Raw genomic sequence first — 18,013 nt, 5'->3', positions numbered from 1 at the left:
CAGCCTGACCAACACGGTGGAACCCCGTCTCTACTAAAAATATAAAAAAAATTAGCCGGGCGTGGTGGCATACGCCTGTAATCCCAGCTAATTTGGGAAGCTGAGGCAGGAGAATCGCTTGAACCCGGAAGGCAGAGGTTGCAGTGAGCCGAGATCATGCCATTGCACTCCAGCCTGGGCAACAGAGCGAGACTCTGTCTCAAAAAAAAAAAAAAAAAAACACAAAGAAATATTAATACAGTATATGCAATAAGCTCTAGGTACAACTGAAGTCATAAATAATTCAAATTTACAGCTTTTAACACCCTATGGAGGCCGGGCGCGGAGGCTCACACCTGTAATCCCAGCACTTTGGGAGGCCAAGGTGGGTGGATCACTTGAGGTCAGGAGTTCGAGACCAGCCTGGCCAACATGGTGAAACCCCGTCTCTACTAAAAATACAAAAATTAGCTGGGTGTGGTAGTGCAAGCCTGAAATTCCAGCTTCTCGAAAGGCTGAGGCAGGAGAATCATTTGAACCTGGGAGGCGGAGGTTGCAGTGAGCCAAGACCGTGCCACCGTACTCCAGCCTGGGCGACAAGAGCAAGACTCTGTCTCAAAATAAAAAATAAAATAAAATAAAATAAACAGGCTGGGTGCGGTGGCGCCCAGCGAACAAATTAATCCCAGCTACTCAAGAGGCTGAGGCGGAAGAACTGAAAGACTATATTTGTAACATGCATAGACAAAGTATTAGTATTCAAAATATATTTAAAAAGCCTACAAACCCATAAGAAAAAGTCAAATCAAAAGGAAATGGAGCAAGGACTTGAACATTTTACAAAGAGGAAACATGAATGGCCAACAGATGTAAGAAAAGATTCACAGCCCCACTTGTAATCTGAGAAATGCAAATTAAAACCACAAGATACCATCTCATGCCCACCAGCTCCATAAAAATTTAAGTCTGACCATATCAAGTATTAACAAAGAGGTAAAGTAATGGAAAACCCATATGCTGTTGGTGGCTGTGTAAATTCATACAAACACAGGAAAACAATCTGCCATTACCTTCTGATCAAGCAATTCCACTTCTGTGTAAACCCTACAACAATGATTCTCAGTGAGATCCCAGGACCAAGAGTGGCAGCATCAGCTGAGAAGTTGTTAGAAGTGCAAATTCTGAGGGCCCCAACCCTGACATACACAATCAAACACTTTGGGGGTGGAGCCTAGCAATCTGAGGTTTAACAAACCTTCCAGGTGATTCTGATGGGCAGCTAAAGTTTGGGAACCACTGCCTGGGAGAAACTCTTGAACATGTGTATGTGCAGGAGACACAAACAGTTTTCATAACAGCATTGTCTGAAATAGTAAAAACAAGGGAGCAACCCAAATAACTACTGACAGCAGAATGGATACACAGCTTGAGACATGATCATATAAATGGATGAGAAAATGAACAAATTATGCTATGCAAGTAACATGGATGGATCTCAACCTTGAATGAAAAAAGGAAACTGCAGATGATAAACACAGTATAATACCTAAATGAAGTTTAAAAGTATGCAGAGGCTGGGCGCAGTGGCTCACGCTTGTAATCCCAGCACTTTGGGAGGCTGAGGCAGGCGGATCACGAGGTCAGGAGTTTGAGACCAGCCTGGCCAATGGGGTGAAACCCCATCTCTACTAATAATACAAAACTTACAGCTGGGCGCGGTTGCTTACAGCTGTAATCCCAGCACTTTGGGAGGCCGAGGCTGGTGGATCACGAGGTCAGGAGTTCAAGACCAGCCTGGCCAAGATGGTGAAACCCCATCTCTACTAAAACTACAAAAATTAGCCAGGCACAGTGGCAGATGCCTGTAATCCCAGCTACTTGGGAGTCTGAGGCAAGAGAATCACTTGAACCCGGGCGGCAGAGGTTGCAGTAAGCCGAGATCGCACCACACTGCACTACAGCCTGGGCGACAGAGTGAGACTCCATCTTAAAAAAAAAAAAATTAGTCAGGCGTGGTGGCGTGCGCCTGTAGTCCCAGCTACTTGGGAGACTGAGGCAGAAGAACCGCTTGAACCCAGGAGGCGGAGGTTGCAGTGAGCTGAGGTCGCGCCATTGCACTCCAGCCTGGGCGAGAAAGTGGGACTGTCTCAGAAAAAACAAAAACAAGAACAAAAACAAAAAAAAAGCATGTAGAAGAACATCCTATATGGTTTAGGAATATATACCTACATATATATAGTAAAACTAAAAAAAAAAAAAAAAAAAAAAAAAAAAAGGTAGCCGGGTGTGGTGGCTCACACCTGTAATCCCAGTGCTTTGAGAAGCTGAGGTAGGAGGATCACTTGAAGCCAGGAATTCTAGACCAGCCCAGGCAACATAGTGAGACCCCATCTCTTAAAAAAAAAAAAAAAAAATTCAAAAATTAGCTACTTGGCAGGCTGAGGCAGAAGGATCACTTGAGCCCAGAGGTTTGAGGCTGAAGTGAGGTATGATCATGCCACTGCACTCTAGCCTGGTTGACATGGTGAGATACCACAAAACAAAACACAGAACTCAGGAGTATGGATGGTGGGGTAGCTGTGATTGGGAAGGGGTACACAGAGGGCTCTAAGGTACTCACGTTTACTTTTGTTTGTTTTTAGAGACAAGGTCTCCCTCTGTTGCCCATACTGGAGAACGGTGGCACGATCATAGCTTACTGCAGCCTTAAACTCCTGGGCTCAGGTGATTCCCCGACTCAACCTTCTGAGTAGCTGGAGTTATAGGCGTGTACCACCATGCCCAGCTATTTTTTAATTTTAGTTTTTATAGAGATGGTGGTCTCACTGTGTTGCCCAGGCTAGTCTCAAACTTCTGGCCTCAAGCAATCCTCCTACCTCAGCCTCCCAAGTGCTGGGATTACAGGCATAAGCCATCATGCAAGGCAGACATATGTTTGATTATTAATTAAACTGGGTGATGAGTTTACAGGTGATGATTTTGCTATTTTTAAAATTGTACATATGCATTAGATATTCTCTGTTGTATTTATGATAAATTTCTTAAAAAAAAAAGTGTACTGAAACAGTGCAATACTCTGAGCCAGAACTGTAACAACTAACTCAACATATGCAGTGTCCAAAGGGTTAAAAGCCTGTTTCTCTGCCTGTGGGTGGGAGGGCAGGCAGCAGCTGGGGCACAGTGGGAGTTCCTGGCTCCAGCTGGCTCTAGCTTGGATCAAGCACCACGCCCAGGAACTGGCACCTGTAGGGGGGGCTTCTGGACAGGTGGCACCTGTAGCCCTTGGTGACCTGATACATGTGAGAGGCTGGGCCCAGTCAGATGGGTGGTGGGCTTCTGTCAGAGCCCCTCCATCTGGTAAGGAAGTTTGCTGGTGGCAGCTTGGAGCTGGTGAGAAGGGGAAGAGGGTCTAAGACACAGGATGGGGGTGGGGAAGGAAGTGGGTGGGCTGGGCTCAGATACCAAGGGAGGTTGGTGGGATTAGCACCTGCTGAGAATGAGATTAGGTTTCTTGGGAAGGGCTCATCTATCTAATGCTCCCGAAAGCTGTCTCCCTGTGGCTTTTCTCTGCTGGACAGATGGTGTCTGAGCTGCCTCTTGGAGGGTGGGCTCCTTGAGGGGGTGGTGGAGGTGGAGTGCGACGTGCTGCCTGCTTTCCAGAGGACCTTGAGGCCCTGGGACTTCTTCTTCCCTTCCAACAATAGTAATAAGGATTAGAGCTAACTCTTACTGAAGGTTTACCATATGCCAGGCATTGTCATAAGCCCTTCATACAAATTACCCCCATTTAGTTTTCACAGCACCCAACTGCCTTTCATCTAGACAGTAGGTTTACATTGAAGGAAACTAAGGCTTGGTAAACACTTGCCCAAAGTCAAACAGTAAGCAGGGCCTGGTGATGTACCTATAATCCCAGGAAGATAGAGGCGGGAGGATCACTTGAGCCCAGGAGTTCGAGACAAGCACAGGCAACATAGTGAGACCTAATCTCAAAACAACAACAAAAACAAAACAGTAAGCAAACTAGGACTTGAATACAGGCAGTTCAACTCCACAGCCCTAGCAGGAAATCACTATCAGCTAAGGCATCTTCCCCTTATTAAATGGCAGTAAGGACTTTCCAGTTTCTTAAGCCAAAAACCTGGACTCCTCTCTCTCTCACCTCTTATCCAGCAATCATCAGCAAATCCAGTTGGTCCAACCTTCAAATTATATCGAAGCTCTGACCACTGCTCGCCACTTCCACCACCCCTCCACCCTGGTATAAACTGCTGTTATCACCCACCTGACTTCTCACTGGTCTCCTGCTCCCACTCTTACCCACAGAGTTTGTTCTCCACACTAGAGAGATCCTTCTAAAACCTGTCACTTCTTTGCTTATAAATCCTCCATGCCTTTCCACTGCCCTTAAAGCAAGGTCCCATGTGGCCCTACAAGACCTGGCCCCTGGTGACGTCTCAGACCAGACTCCTACCACTGGCTTACTCTGCTCTGGCCATACTGGCCACCTTGCTGTACTTTAAATATGTTGGAGAGTCTTTTTTTGTACTTGATTTATTTTTTAATTTTTTTGAAACAAGGTCTTGCTCTGTCAGCCAGACTAGAGTGGAGTGACAGGATCATAGCTCACTGCAGCCTCAAACTCCTGGATTTAAGCCATCTTCCTGCCTCAGTGTCCCGAGTAGCTAGGACTACAGACATGCACCACTACACCCAGCTAAACTCTGGCTTTGTTGCTCTGGCTGATCTCAAATTCTCAGCATCAAGTGATCCTCCTGCCTTGGCCTCCCAAAATGTTGGGATTACAGGCGTGAGCCACTGCACCTGGCTTTTTCTTGTTTTACGACTTGCTGTTCTCTATGCCTACAACACTATTCCCTCATATATCTGCACAGATCATGCCCTCACTGCATTCAGATCCAATGTCACTTTATCAGAGAGGCCTTCCTAACTACCCTACCCTTCCTTTTCCCATCCCTAATGCCTTTTCTCTGCTTTATTTTTCCCTATAGCACTAAATACTACCTCATATGTTATTTATTTTTTAGAGGTGGAGTGTTGCTATGTTGCCCAGGTTGGTCTCCAACTCCTGGGCTCAAGCAATACTCCCACCTCGGCTTCCTAAAATGCTAGAATTACAGGTGAGAGCCACCATGCCTAGCCATGACATGTTAATTTACTTAGAATCTGTCACCCACACTGGAATGTCCACTGGGTGAGAACAGGGACTTTGGTTTGTTCAGACTGTCTGTCCAACCTTTAGCTCAGTCCCTGACATATGACAGGAATGCAATAAATACTTGTTAATGAACAAATGAATGAATGACCCATATCCCTCAGGAAATGACTCAGACTCAAAGGGGAGTAAGGTTGCCTGAGTGTCCTTGGCTTTCACAGCCCTGATGACCTTTGGTACCCCATGGCAGTGGTCAACGTCCTTCCCTATTATGAAATGTCCTGGGTGCATAGCATCACCACTGTGTCATCTACTTGTGCCTGCACCCACACACACACACAGGGACACAAAGCTGGAACAGGGCTGGTTTTGAGAAGGAGTAAGCCTGGGCAGTTGAAACCCAGGTTCAGTGAACTCTGGGGCACTTATTTCTAGGTGACTATCCTTGCCACTGCTGGCCTACCAAGGTCTCCCAGTCATATGCCCATGCACTGTATACATTTTGGCATTTATTTTCATGAATGAAGCGTCATTAGAGGCCAGACACTGCTGGCTAACGCCTGTAATCGCAGCATTTTGGGACGTCAAGGTGGGAGGACTGCTTGAGCCCAGGAGTTTGAGACCAGCCTGGACAACACAGTGAGACCTTGTCTCTACTAAAAATTTAAAAATAAGCTAGTCGGCCGGGCACGGTGGCTCACACCTGTAATCCTAGCACTTTGGGAAGCTGAGGAGGGTGGATCTGAGGTCAGGAGTTCGAGATCAGCCTGGCCAACGTGGTCAAACCCTGTCTACCAAAAATACAAAAATTTGCTGGGCATGGTGGTGGGCGACTGTAATCCCAGCTACTCGGGAGGCTGAGGCAGGAGAATCACTTGAACCCAGGAGACGGAGGCTGCAGTGAGCCGAGATCAAGCCACTCCAGCCTGGGCAACAGAGCAAGACTCTATCTCAAAAAAAAAAAAAAAAATTAGCTAGGCATGATGGCATGTGCCTACATTTTAGCTTCACTATTTTCACATGTAAAATGGATGTCACAGGGTATATGGCTCCTTGGAATATTATATGAGATAACATATTTAAATCATTCAGCAGTATACTTAGCACCCATGGAGTGCTCAATGAATGGTAGCTCTGTAGATCAGTTCTCAATAGAGGGACAGGCCATTAGATAAGCTTGGGGAAGGCTTCCTGGAAAAGACTGGCTTGGTACTGGACTTTGGAGCCTGGATAGAATATACATGAATGTTGGCTGGAAGGAGCCTATACAAATGGAAGAGGGAAGAGGACAGGCTTTGGATGCTGGCAGTTTGCTGTGTAATCTTTAACAGGTGACTTTTTTTTTTTTTTTTTAGACGGAGTCTCACTCTGTTACCCAGGCTGGAGTGCAGTGGCACGATCTCGACTCACTGCAACCTCCACCTCCCGGGTTCCTGCCATTCTCCTGCCTCAGCCTCCCGAGTAGCTGGGACTGCAGGTGCCCGCCATCACGCCCAGCTAATTTTTTGTATTTTTAGTAGAGACGGGGTTTCACTGTGTTAGCCAGGATGGTCTCTATCTCCTAACCTCATGATCTGCCCGCCTCGGCCTCCCAAAGTGCTGGGATTACAGGCGTGAGCCACCGCACCCAGCCTAACAGGTGATTTTACCTCTCAAAGTCTCAGTTTTCTTCTCTGTAGAATGTGGATACCACTAGAACATACCTCATAAAACTGTTGGGAGGATTAATGAGATGCTATACTGGTAAGTGGAAACCACTGAACAGAATCCTCAGCATGTATTGTTGCTCTTTTTTTTTTTTTGAGACAGAGTCTCACTTTGTTGCCCAGGCTGGAGTGCAGTGGCACGATCTCAGCTCACTGCAAGCTCCGCCTCCCAGGTTCACGCCATTCTCCTGCCTCAGCCTCCTGAGTAGCTGGGACTACAGGCGCCCGCCACCACGCCCGGCTAATTTTTTGTATTTTTTAGTAGAGACGGGGTTTCACTGTGTTAGCCAGGATGGTCTTGATCTCCTGACCTCGTGATCTGCCCGCCTCAGCCTCCCAGAGTGCTGGGATTACACGCGTGAGCCACTGCACCCGGCCATTGTTTCTTATTTGGCAGGAGAAATTGCCTGGACAAAGGCTAGGAAGTAGGATGTAAGAGGGCACAGCTATTACTCATTCCCTGTCTCACATCTGCCATCATCTCTCACCTAGACAACTGTAGCAGCCTCCTTCCTGAGCTCCCTGCTTTTGCCCTTGCCCTCCTCTAATCTGTTATCTACCTAGTTACTGGTGATCCTTATTTATTTATGTGTTTATTTACTTACTTATTTGTTTATTTTGAGATGGATCTTGCTCTGTTGCCCAGGCTGGACTGCAGTGGCGCAATCGCAGCTCACTGCAATCTCCGCCTCCCAGGCTCAAGCAGTTTTCCTGCCTCAGCCTCCTGAGTAACTGGGATGATAGGCACATGCCATCATGCCTGGCTAATTTTTGTATTTTTAGTAGAGATGGGGTTTCACCATGTTGGCCAGGCTAGTGTTAAACTTCTGACCTCAAGTGATCTGCCTGCCTCGGCCTCCCAAAGTGCTGGGATTATAGGCGTGAACCATCGTGCCCAGCCTGGTGATCCTTTAAAAATGTATGTCGGACTGTCATTTCTTGGTTCAAAACCCTCCAGTGACTCTTTTTTTCTGAGACAGGATTTTGCTCTGTCACCCAGGTTGGAATTCTGTGAGATGTGTTCAGAGCTCACTGCAGCCATGAACTCCCAGGCTCAAGTGATCCTCCCACCTTAGCCTCCTGAGTAGCCAGGATTATTGGCGTGTGCCATCATGCCTGACACATTTTTTGTAGAGATGGAGGTCTCACTGTACTGCTCAGGCTGATGTTGAATTCCTGGACTCAAGTGATCCTCCCACCTCAGACTCCCAAAGTGTTGGGATTACAGGCATGAGCTACTGGACCCAGTCGATTTTCCTCCTTTTTTTTTTTTTTTTTTGAGATGGTCTCACTTTGTTACCTAGGCTGGGATATAGTGGCGTGAACATGGCTCACTGCAACCTTGACCTCCTGGACTCAAGTGTTTCTCCCATCTCAGCCTCCCGAGTAGCTGGGAATACAGGTGTGAACCACCACACCTGGCTAATTTTTGTATTTTTTTGTAGAGACAGTTTCGCCATGTTGCCCAGGCTGGTCTCAAACTCCTGAGTTCAAGCAATCTGCCTGCCTCAGCCTTCTAAAGTGTTTGGATTACAGGCATGAGCTACCACACCTGCCCTTTTTTGCTTTTCAATTAGTGAGTCAAGGGGAGATCTCCAATATATCTCCAGTAGTGTGATGGCTGGTCTGCTCTGAAATGTAAGCACTTTTTTTGTCCCCTTGACCAGATTCTAAAAGTCTTAAGGTCAAAAAGTCCACAAATAACGCTTTGTTTACCCATCCTACAGTGCTAGGCCTAAGCCTCGAACTTAGGCAAAGGAGATCAGAAGGGTCACATGGCTAAATGTAGGTGGACGAGAGGGAGTCGGGGAGGGCCTTCCTGTGAATCCTCCTGCCTCTCAAGGACACTCTGTTTCCTTAGCTTGAGAAGCCTTGAGGAAAGCTTTTTCCACGAACAAGCTTTTAAAAACCTTTTAGCTCTTTAAAAGCAGCAAGTACCATTCCAGCCATGACCCTGCAGACAGGTGGAACACCCATACTCCAGCCTCATTCTGAAGAGACTTGCAGAGCAGGAAGGAAGGGGTAATGACTTTCAGTTCCAGTAATGTATCTAGAAGCAGCAGCTGATTCAGCTAGATGATGTCACCTTCCCAAACCTCCTGACCAGCAGCTGAGATGGTAAAAGCAGGAAACAGGGGATACTCAGCTGGCTAAGTCCGAACATGCCTCTGGCAAAGGCCTACAGTAACCCCAGGCTCTGGAGGCATCCTCCTGAAGATGAGGAGAAAGAGTCCTCTCAGCTGGGAGGACAGTAGGTGTCCTTCAAGACCCTCAAACCAAGATGCTTCTCCAACTCTCCTTTTGCTAAGCAGCTTTCTGCACATCCTGAACCAACAATCCTTCATTTATTCCAAGAGTGGAGCAGGGGAAAGAAGCCTGGCTTCAGAGCCAGCCCAATCTAGGTCCAAATCCAGGATTCACCATGTAAAGCTGCAGGACCCTGGCATGCAACTTCACCTCTCCAAACCTTAGTTTCTTTACTGGAAAAGAAAGTAGGGCTAATGGACCATTTACCACACAGTCTAGGTGAGGGAATTAAATGAGAAAATGCATGTAGAGTACCTGACATGGGCTAGGTGCTCAATAAATGGTAGTCACCATTATCCCATTGGATCTCTGCAGAGGAGATTTGAAAGATCACCTCCATCTATAACACAAAAGGAAACAAAGGTACCAACTAGACCCAACAGTGTCAAAGCTGAGTATCTGAGTGGGCCCATGCATATAGTTGCTTCCCTAGATATTCCATTACTCAGTTTCATTTTCTGTACAGCATTTAACCCAATCTCTGAAATAATTTTATTTGCTTCTTGGGCTAGCTGTCTTTCTCATTAAAGTAAGAGTTCTATAAGAGCAATGTCTTTGACCTTATCTTGTTTATCTTAGCATCTCCAGCACATAACACAGGGCCTGGCACATAGTTGGTGCTCAATAAACATCTGCCGAATCACCAGATGAACAGCACCTGGGATGGCCAAAAGCTAAACTGACAATGGCCCCACACTTACTCCTCCCCTCACTATTAGTTGAAGGCTCTGGCTCCCATTTCAGAAGCTGCCACTGCCACCTGGGAATCAGCAGCCCAACCAGTGGCCAGGATGGGCATTAGTCCCTGGGCATGACCTATCTATTGGGATACCAGAGCTGTCAAGGAGGGCCTTGGAATCCTCCCCCTGGCACTTGAAGATCCGACAAACCTGGCTCTAGCTGACTTTTTTGGCTTTATTACCTAATAAAAGAGACCCCTCCACATATGCCTAAAACTTGACTGCCACTGCCCACGGGTCTCTTCTTGAGAGTTGGTCTCAGCCTGCAAATCTTAGCCCACGTCAACTCTTCTACTGGGAGCTACAGCCCCTCTTTTCCCTGCTTTGTGGTAAGGCTCGGTGCAAACCTCACCTCTTCTGTGAAGTCCTTCCCTCATTTGGCATTTAGCATTTATTGTTGGCTTTTTTTTTTTTTTTTGAGACGGAGTCTTGCTCTGTCGCCCAGGCTGGAGTGCAGTGGCGCAATCTCGGCTCACTGCAAGCTCCACCTCCCGGGTTCACGCCATTCTCCTGCCTCAGCCTCTCTGAGTAGCTGGGACTACAGGCGCCCGCCACCACGCCCGGCTAATTTTTTGTATTTTTGGTAGAGACGGGGTTTCACTGTGGTCTCGATCTCCTGACCTCGTGATCCACCCGCCTCGGCCTCCCAAAGTGCTGGGATTACAAGCGTGAGCCACCGCGCCCGGCCTTATTGTTGGCTTTTACAAGATCTCTTTTCATGTATATTATGTCTTTTCTCTCTAATTCAATTAGAAGTATCTTGAGAGCAGAACTGGGTTTCTAATGGCAATATCTCAATTAATAAACCTTCTACGGAAAAGACTCCTTGAAACAAAGTTAGCTAGGTCCAGAGAGGACTGGAGAGGGGTCTAGGCTCCTCCCTGCTGGACCAGCCCCTTTGACAAAAAGAGGAGATCATGCTGCCTCAATCCAGGAGCCCAGCTGATGAGGCAGGAAGGGAGCCAGCAAATCCTAGACTATTATGTGCAGTCTGGGACAATCCCAAGGTCATCTATGTAATTAGATTTTTTTTTTTTTTGGAGACGGAGTCTTGCTCTGTCACCAGGCCAGAGTGCAGTGGTGTGATCTCAGCTCACTGCAACCTCCACCTCCTGGGTTCAAGCGATTCTCCTGCCTCAGCCTCCTGAGTAGCTGGGATTACAGGTACGTGCCACCACACCTGGCTAATTTTTTGTATTTTAGTAGAGACAGGGTTTCACCATGTTGGCCAAGACGGTCTTGATCTCCTGACCTCATGATCTGCCCACCTTGCCCTCCCAAAGTGCTGGGATTATAGGCGTGAGCCACCACGCCCGGCCTGTAATTAGATTTTTTAAAAACCATCATTTTAAATGTATCTGGGCAATATTTAGTTATAAAGAATGGCAGAAAAACTGCTCAGTTCAAAGGACTTTTGTAACATACATTTGTGTGAACTAATTTTGGTTTTGGCTCTTGTCTTCTTACCCATATTTTCCTTTCACCCAACTCCCTTAGCTACATTATCCTTTTGGTTTTATGAATTTTCCTAAGTTGCTTCCAACTCTTTGTAAAACAGAGCAAGGTTCCAATAAAAAAATAAGATTGGTCCAGTTTTCTTTTCAGTGGTACAGTGGTATATATAAAAAATGATGTTCCAAACAACTCATTATAACAATTAAGAATAAGTGGCAAAAATAATGCATGTAAATCACTGAATACAGTGCTTGGTACTTAATGAGCATTCAAAAGTAGGATGAAAGAACACTATTAATTCTCATTAGCTTCTCTTCTCTGGGCCTCAGTTTTTTCATGTCTTAGGTTTGGTTCATTTGTTTAATCATTTATTCAAAAAGTATTCACTTAATGTTTACTACCTGCAAAGAATAGCTGCAGACACTGGAGATACAATGATGAACAAACCAAACGCCCTATAATCATGAGGCTTATATTCTAATAGAAGAGACAGACAAAAACAAGTAAACAAACAAAAAGAAAATTCCAGGTAGAGGTTGTTGCTATGACAAAACTACAAGAAGACTGGAGAGGGATTTAGAAATAGCATGGCTACTTCAAACTTAAGGTCAAGGAAAGTCTCTCAGAGGAGGTGACCAGCAAGCTGAACCAAATGTAGGACTCAGAAAGGAAATACTAGGGGCAGAACATTCCAGGCAGAGAAAAGAGCAACTACAAAGGCCCTTGGGCAGGAAGAAGTTATGCCAGGATCCAGGAGCAGCAAGGAACCCATGCGGCTTGAGTGGATAAGGGAGAGACGGAATGATGGAGGGGCAGCCAGGACCAGATCACACAGGCCTCAGAGGTTGGTAAGAAGTCTGGGTTTTGCTGGGTGCCGTGGATCATACCTGTAATCCCAGCACTTTTGGGGGCTGAGGCGGGCAGATCACGAGGTCAGGAGTTCAAGACCAGCCTGGACATCGTGGTGAAACCCCATCTCTACTAAAAATACAAAAATTAGCTGGGCGTGATGGCAGATGCCTTTATTTTTTATTTTTTGAGACAGAGTTTTGCTCTTGTTGCCTAGGGTGGAGTGCAATGGTGCGATCTTGGCTCAACACAACCTCCGCCTCCCAGGTTCAAGCGATTCTCCTGCCTCAGCCTCCTGAGTAGCTGAGATTACAGGCATGTGCCACCAAGCCCAGCTAATTTTGTATTTTTAGTAGAGACGGGTTTCTCCATGTTGGTCAGGCTGGTCTTGAACTCCTGACCTCAGGTGATCCACCCGCCTCAGCCTCCCAAAGTGCTGGGATTACAGGGGTGAGCCATCGTGTCCAGCCAGTGGGCACCTTTAATCCCAGTTACTCAGGAGGTTGAGGCAGGAGAATCGCTTGAACCCGGGAGGCGGAGGTTGCAGTGAGCCGAAATGATGCCTACTGCACTCCAGCCTGGGCGACAGGGCAAGACTCCAACTCAAAAAAAAAAAAAAAAAAAGTCTGGGTTTTATTCTAACTACAGTGGAAGACCACTTGGAGGGCTGGAAACAAAAATGCAATAAGATCTGAACTTGGTTTTTATTTTATTAAACTTTTTGAGACAGAGTTTCGCTCCTGTTGCCCAGGCTGGAGTGCAATGGTGCAATCTTGGCTCACTGCAACCTCCACCTCCTGGGTTCAAGTGATTCTCCTGCCTCAGCCTCCCAGGTAGCTGGCATCACAGGCATGAGCCACCATGCCCGGCTAATTTTGTATTTTTAGTAGAGATGGGGTTTCACCATGTTGGTCAGGCTGGTCTCGAACTCATTACCTCAGGTGATCACCCGCCTTGGCGTCCCAATGTGCTGGGATTACAGGTGTGAGCCACTGCCCCTGGGTAATTTTTTGTATTTTTAGTAGAGACAGGGTTGCATCATGTTGGCCAGGCTGGTCTCGAACTCCTGACCTTAGGTGATCCACCCACCTTGGCCTCCCAAAGTGCTGGGATTACAGGTGGTGTGAGCCACCATGCCTGGCCTGAACTTGGTTTTTTTTTTTTTTTTTTTTTTTTTGACACAAGAGTCTCACTCTGTTGCCCAGGCTAGCATGCAGTGGTGCAATCTCAGCTCACTGCAACCTCCGCCTCCTGGATTCAAGTGATTCTCCTGCCTCAGCCTCCTGAGTAGCTGAGATTACAGGTATGCACCACCACACCCAGCTAATTTTTTTATTTTTAGTAGAGACGGGGTTTGACCATGTTGGACAGGCTGGTCTGGAACTCCTGATCTCAGGTGATTCGCCTGTCTTGGCCTCCCAAAGTGCTGGGATTATAGGCATGAGCCACTGAGCCCAGCCCTGAACTTGTTTTTTTTTTTTTTTTTTTGAGACGAGTCTTGCTCTGTCACCCAGGCTGGAGTGCAGTGGTGCGATCTCGGCTCATTGGCAACCTCTGCCTCCCAGGTTCAAGCGATTCTCCTGCCTCAGCCTCCCAAGTAGCTGGGACTATAGGCCCACGCCACCACACCTGGCTAATTTTTGTAATTTTAGTAGAGACGGGGTTTCATCATATTGGTCAGGCTGGTCTCGAACTCCTGACCTCAGGTGATCCACCTGGCTCGGCCTCCCAAAGTGCTGGGATTACAGGCATGAGCCACTGCACCTGGCCCTAAACTTTTTTTTTTTTTTTGAGACGGAGTCTCGCTCTGTCACCTAGGCTGGAGTGCAGTGGCGCGATCTCAGCTCACTGCAACCTATGCCTCCCAGGTTCAAGCGATTCTTCTGCCTCAGCCTCCCAAGTAGCTGGGATTATAGGCGTGCACCATACCCAGCTAGTTTTTGTATTTTTAGCAGAGACAGGGTTTCACCATCTTGGCCAGGCTGGTCTTGAACTCCCGACCTCATGATCCACCCACCTCGGCCTCCCAAAGTGCTGAGATTACAGGCATGAGCCACCGCGCCCGGCCTGAACTTGGTTTTTAAAAGACCACTTTGGCTGGAATATTGGGGAAGAGTGATTTTCTAAGGTCCCTTCCCAGCTTTTTCCCTGTCATTCTAGGCTCCCATGAACTGGTTGCCTGAGCCATAAAGACACAGTTTCTGGATTAGAGTGACTGAAGAGCTTAGAGTGGTTCCTTGCCCTTGGCCGGAGTAGGGAGTCTGTGTCACCTTGTTCTGCAGGAGATGGAGGAAGTGACTCCCTTAGGGAGGGGTGGGAATCCCATCTTGGAAAACATCCTCAAACCACCTGTATTGTTTCTGCCTCCTGTGTGGAAGTTTCTGCCAATGACACAGTGCTCTCTGGAATGCACCCCCCCAACGCACACACCCAATCTTCCGTTTACACAGGCATAGCTGTACTTTGCATTCCTCCTAGGATTTAGTTCAAAGCTAGCCTACAGGAAATGGTCGATAAAGAGTTACTGATCGACTACTAAAGAAAGAGAATATTCTCAGCCATTAAGCAAATATTAATGAGTTCTATGAGTATTATGTTGGTCTCTGGGGGTGCAAGGTGATTAAATCGGTTTCTGGTCTTCACTGAGCTCAGAATTCAGTGGCTAGACCAACAACTACAGACAACTACAATGCTGGATCCAATAGTTATAACAGCAACATTTACTAGGGCCTTCCTTATCCAGGTAGGACAAGTTGGCTTTGGAGCCAGACTACCTGGGTTTAAATCATGGTTTTACCACTTACTCGCTGTGCATCTTTGAACAACTTTCTTAGCATCTCTATAGGAATAATAAGAGAACCTACTGGCCGGGCGCAGTGGCTCACGCCTGTAATCCCAGCACTTTGGGAGGCCGAGGCGGGTGGATCACGAGGTCAGGAGATCGAGATCATCCTGGCTAACACGGTGAAACCCCGTCTCTACTAAAAATACAAAAAAATTAGCTGGGCGTGGTGGTGGGCGCCTGTAGTCCCAGCTACTCCAGAGGCTGAGGCAGGAGAATGGTGTGAACCCAGGAGGTGGAGGTTGCAATGAGTCGAGATCGTGCCAGTGCACTCCAGCCTGGGCGACAGAGCGAGACTCCGTCTCAAAAAAAAATAATAATAAAATAAAAAAATAAGAGAACCCACCTGAGTGATACTATTTTGAGAATTCAATGAACTATCTCATATAAAACGCTTAAGTGCAAGTGCTCAATGTTAAATATTACTAAAATTACCTTAGTCCCTGCACCATACGATCTTACATACATCCTTACAAAAGGCTCTTAAATCCTTACAAAAACCCTACGAAGTATTATTATTATCTCCATTTTTCAGATAGTGGGACTGAGGCTCAGAAATGGAAAGGAATGCACCCAAGATCTAACAGCTGATAGGTAATAGAGACCAGATTCAAACTCAACTCTGTCTGATTCCAGAGCCCATACTTCCAATAACAAAATGATCCCCTTTTCATAAACAGCCCCAGCACAGTGCCTAACACACAGCAGAGACTTTATAAAGGGAGCTATGGTTATTATGTCATTGTCCCTGGAGTTTCCAGATGTAGCTGCCGTAGAACCCAGAGGAGGAGGCCTCTCTTTCACCCTAAAGGGATCTGAGAAGGGTTTAAAGGTGTTGGGTGCCAACTACAGGCTTTGCTTGGGAGTTCCATAGGTTTCCCTCACTGGGGCTTGGGATACTAATATGGAACCTACACTAGCACTACTACATCAGACCCAGAAAGTTCCCCCAGGTGTCCAAACACCTGCATGAACAGGCAGGCAGTTTCCTCTAGGTTGACTTCTTGTCTGGCCCTACACATCTCTCAGTTTCATCACTCAGCCACCAGCCCTGGGCCTCATGTGTGCACCTGCTGCTTGACCCAGTCCCAGGAGACACTGAGCCTTAGAATTGGGCTCCCTCTCTGGACCTTGCCCCAAAGGCTATTTCTGAGTGACTCCCTGGGACTTCCCTGACATGGTAACCCCTAGGGCTCCAACTGAACGTGGGTGCTGTGAGCAAAGGGAAATTCTTCTGAGTAGCAGATGGAGAGTGGAGAGGCAGTTGTTCTGGATCAGAGATAAGCATGGGGTGAGAACCATAGTACACTGGATTTTATGTTTAAGCAGCACTGATCCTCGATAGTTCAGAACTCCCGCACTGAAGTCCAGCCTAGGCAGGTAAGGACATCCTGGAGCTAGGCATTAATACTCATTTCTACTTCCCATCTGAGTCATATTCAGAGTCTGGCCTTGCCTGGTAATTTGACTGCAGAAGGCAACCTATGGCTGAATCAAGGCACCTCAAGCCTTATAGAGAAAAGGGAAAGACTCAGCATTTGCTGAGCTTTTACTCTGCACTAGGCAATGTATAAGTGCACTTTACCTGTACCATTAATTATTAGGAATGTTTGTTAACCCAGTCACTAAACAGTCAGCCACCAAGTACTAGGCCCAGCAGTAGCTGTTAAGAGTGAATGACACAGTTTTTATCCTCAGGAAGCTCAGAGCACCTCGTTTAGCTTTTCTCCCAACAACCCTCTGAAATGAGTATTACTTCCACTTTATAGATCTTCAGGTTTACAGAGGGAAAGTAACTTGTCCAAATTCATGAAGCCAGTTAAGTGATAAGATATTGCTTCTACTCAAAAAATGCTTGTTGACTGAATGAATGAATGAATGACACAGCTATGGCTGTGACTTTAGTCAAGGAGTAGCAACAAGAACAAATATTTATAGTTCTCAAAGTGCTTTTTCATCTGTCATCTCTTTGGGCCTCCCTGCTAGCCCATGAGGGAGGCAAGGCGGGTGTTATCTTTCTCCAACATATGAGGCAACAGGCAGAGCTTGGGCAAGAGGCTTGAGGCCACAGAGCAAACAAGGAGTGAGTGGGGCCATGCTGGAAAAACTCTAGAGTTCCCACAATGCCATATTTAATCATTCAAACACGTGTCAGCACCTACTATGTGCCAGGCATGCTCCTACACACTTTAAATACTTAACTCATTAAGTCTTCCACTCAGTAAACAAACAAGGAGGACCCTGGGAAGATAAAATATGCCCCATTGCCAAATGCCTAGTCAACAACACTGGCCAAACCTCTACTGTGTACAAGGTATGACTTGGGCCTTGTAGAGGAGGTAGGGGACAAGGTTGTGAGCCAAGGCCCCAAGCTTCAGGTAGCTTAAAATCTCTAAACTCTTGGTCCAAAGATATCCACATATTCTGTCAGCCTGAAAGTTCACTCCTGGAGAGTAGATCCAATAGCAATGGCAACAATTTGTTTACCAGTGATTGCAATGTGACAATAACAGCAATAATAGTAGCTTGTTATACTAAGTAATTACTATATGCTGGGCTCCTTGGTAGTGCTCCATGTACCTCTTCAACTATTTTCATGCTCTCAAGAGTGTTTCAAGAAAAGCGCTGTAGGCCGGGCATGGTGGCTCATGCCTGTAATCCTAGCAGTTTGGGAGGCTGAGGCGGACAGATCACCTGGGGTCGGAAGTTCGAGACCAGCCTGATCAACATGGAGAAACCCCGTCTCTACTAAAAACACAAAATGAGCTGGGCGTGGTGGCGCATGCCTGTAATCCCCGCTACTTGGGAGGCTGAGGCAGGAGAATCACTTGAACCTGGGAGGCGAAGGTTGTGGTGAGCCAAGGTGGCACCATTGCACTCTCGCTTGGGCAACAAGAGCGAAACTCTGTCTCAAAAAAAAAAAAAAAAAAAAAAAGCAAAGCAAAGCACTGTATATTGT

At 46.8% G+C, this 18,013-nt stretch overlaps 1 protein-coding gene and 1 long non-coding RNA gene across 17 annotated transcripts in view; both read right to left on the bottom strand.

Annotated features, from left to right (window-relative positions):
* Positions 1 to 18,013, bottom strand: part of BCL2L1 (BCL2 like 1) — a 62,013-nt gene that overhangs the window by 27,461 nt on the left and 16,539 nt on the right. The gene's annotated exons all lie outside the window — the stretch shown is intronic.
* The window catches only part of LOC134735864 (uncharacterized), a 30,659-nt gene that overhangs the window by 11,946 nt on the left and 700 nt on the right, over positions 1 to 18,013 (bottom strand). The window lies entirely within an intron of this gene.

The sequence above is a fragment of the Symphalangus syndactylus genome, chromosome 24 (genome assembly GCF_028878055.3).
Source record: "Symphalangus syndactylus isolate Jambi chromosome 24, NHGRI_mSymSyn1-v2.1_pri, whole genome shotgun sequence".
Taxonomy (NCBI): Eukaryota; Metazoa; Chordata; class Mammalia; order Primates; family Hylobatidae; genus Symphalangus; species Symphalangus syndactylus.
The sequence above is the reverse complement of the archived record's forward strand: the minus strand, read 5'-3'. Positions and strand labels throughout refer to the sequence as shown.